The sequence below is a fragment of the Ursus americanus genome, chromosome 9 (assembly GCF_024610735.1).
Source record: "Ursus americanus isolate L20-20 chromosome 9, mUrsAme1.1.p, whole genome shotgun sequence".
NCBI lineage: Eukaryota > Metazoa > Chordata > Mammalia > Carnivora > Ursidae > Ursus > Ursus americanus.
In genome coordinates, this window is record NC_142135.1 from 66,706,341 (window position 1) to 66,709,384 (window position 3,044).

The 3,044-nt window shown below is 35.2% G+C and overlaps 1 non-coding gene across 1 annotated transcript; it reads right to left on the minus strand.

The window, feature by feature from the left end:
• Window positions 1-2,459: 2,459 nt before the first annotated feature.
• Window positions 2,460-2,563, minus strand: LOC123786836 (U6 spliceosomal RNA). The gene has a single exon (XR_006778059.1). It is a non-coding gene; the product is annotated as a U6 spliceosomal RNA (small nuclear RNA).
• Window positions 2,564-3,044: the final 481 nt, after the last annotated feature.

A 3,044-nucleotide genomic window follows, 5' to 3' on the forward strand; every position in this document is an offset into this window, starting at 1 on the left:
AAAGATAAACGGGATGTTTTAGCATTCTTTTGCTTGTAGAATAAAACTGCTGAAAAGTTACTGTGCCCATTTCAAATTACACTCGGAATTGTTGTGTGATGGTCACTGAATTATTGTACCCTGTGATTTCTCTGAATCATGGAGAGCCCGGCTTAAGTCTTACGGTCTGCAGTGGCCCTGGTGATTCCTGAGTGAACAGCTAACGTGGCATAACGTGACTCAGATCCATCTTTCTGGTGGCATGTGGAATCCAGCCCCCATAATATCAAAGCAGAAACCTCTGGCAGACCCAGCAATAGCCAAGTCTTGACATTTCCTTACCTTCTGAAGCAAAATTGAAGAACTAATCATCCCCTTCACACAAGATTTACTCACTTATTCTGTACCTGGATGATTTTAAAGCCTCTGAAATGTATATATGATTATTTCCAAGGTTATTTTAATGCAAGAAAATAAAACTCATTAATAGGTAAATAAATTTTAAAAATCGTCGAAATTTCATATATTATAGCCTATATGGTACATGACACAATTTCAAATTTCTTAGTTTTAACAGTGACTCACTGCCTATTTAGCATGCTGGAAAACTGACTTCACTCAACACATAAACGCAACTGAATTGCAGGATAAAAAATACAGCAATTAGAAACTATAAAGTACCTATTAGATCATGCAGGTCACCCTTTCCCATTGCCAGTTCATAAAGAAAAGCAAAATATAGAGTAGAGACAACACAATGCACCATTCTCTACTAAAAGCCTATGTATAAATATTAAACTCTCTAGCTGAAAAAAAAAATCGAAGCAGAGGGCAATCTACTGTTCTCATTTTAAAATACCATTTAATGGTTCTACCTCCTAGTGTATAGAACTTTGAAATACCACAAGACATGAGTATTGTTGTGATAACAGTAATTCAAACTATAGATATCTAGACACATGATGCATATTTACATGCTTATGTATAATACATATACATGATGAACTTACATCAGTATAGTTGCCATTTACATCAACTGTTCTAAATTGGAGTCACAGAGATTGGACTACTTGACATTTACTGTTCCTCAACTCAAACTCACCTCAAAAAGTGCTTTATTTATTTGGTTTTCAGAGAAGTCCATCAAGATCCGGCTCAAGGATTATGATGCCCAGAAGCCATTACAACACCCTCGACCCACCAGCTTGGTTGTCAAATGTATTTCTGAATCTCAACAATCAATCCATACTTCCATGTCAAAATGAAATGCCTTTTCAAGTTTCTTTTTTTCTTATCCTAAACTTATTGATATATTCCCTAATATTAGTAACATTAACTTCAAAAATAATAAGCAACACTTGAGTAGTGGTTATACATTGACCATAATGACTCTAATTTCATCTATGAAAAATCAAACTGTGGTCTCTATACCAGAGCAATTTTGCATTCATTTCAAAAGTCTAGTTCCTATAAACAGCACACTAAGTACGGCTTTTAAACTTTTGCTAAACAAGGGAATGTTCAATGTGACAACAGAATAATAATAGAAGTTTCATGAAAAGATTTAAGAAAGGAGAATCTGTAGAGAATCACTAATCCACGAAGGTATACAGTAAGAGAGGGAAAAAGTAACAATAAAACTATGAAAGAGCCAGGAAGCAATTAAGAAAATGGCATTGGTAAGTCCTTACATAGCAATAATTATCTAAATGTAAATGGAATGAACTATCCAATCAAAAGTCACAGAGTGGCTGGATAAATTTAAAAAACAAGGGAACAGCAACAACAAAAACCCCACAAAACCCAACTACATGTTGCCTAAAAGAGACTGACTTCAGCTTTAAGGACACATCTAGGCCCAAACCGACAGAATGGAAAAAGATATTCCATGCAAGTGGAAACCAAAAAAAGGTAGGGGTACCTATACCTATATCAGACAAAATAAACACAACCAACAATGGTAACACAAAAAAGAAGGTCATTATCTAATGACAAAGGGGTCAAGTCATCAGGAAGGTATAATAATTGTACATATATACACACCCACTGTTGGGGCACCTAAATATGTGATGCAAATACTAACAAACAGGAGAGGGGCGCCTGGGAGGCTCAGTTGGTTGAACGTCCCACTCATGATTTCGGCTCAGGTTGTGATCTCATGGGTCATGACACTGAGCCCTGAGTCATGCTCTGCGCTCAGCAGGAGTATGCTTGAAGATTCTCTTCCTCTTCCCCTCCCCCAACTCACATGCATGCACATGCACTCTCTCCCTAAAATAAATAAATAAATAAATAAATAAATAAATAAATAAATAAATCTTAAAAAAAAAAAGAAATGGGAGAAACAGACAACAACACAATAATAGTAAGGAATTCCAATACCTGCCTTTCGGCATTAGATGTAATCACTTAGACAGAAAAGCAACAAAACAACATTGAACAAAGCTGGAGTCATTGCACTATCTGATTTCCTTTTTTAAAAAACTATGGAACACTTCATGAATTTGCGTGTCAACTTCGCGCATGCGTCATGCTAATTTCTGTATGGTTCCAATTTTAGTATATGTGCTGCCAAAGCAAGCACTACACTTGCTGATTTCAAACTGTATTACAAAGCTATAGTAATCAAAAGCAGTGTGGTACTGGCATAAAATCAGGCAAAGACCAATGGAACAGAATCAAGAGCTCAGAAACAAACTCTCACATATAGTCAATTAATATTTGACAGGGAAGCCAAGGTTACTCAAAGGGGGAAGGCTAGTCTCTTCAATAAATGGTGTTGGGAAAACTGGATAATTATATGGAAAGAAATGAAATTAGACCCTAATCTTACAACAATTACAAAATTTAACACAAAATAGATTAAAGACTTAAGCATGACACCTGAAACCATAAAATTCCTAGAAGTAAACATAAGTGGAAAAATGCCCCTTCACATTGGTCTTGGCAGTGGTTTGTTTGTTTGTTTGTTTATTTATTTATTTATTTATTTATTTATTTATTTATTTATTTATTTATTTGATATCACACCAAAAGCACAAGCAACTAAAGCAAAAAGCAACAAG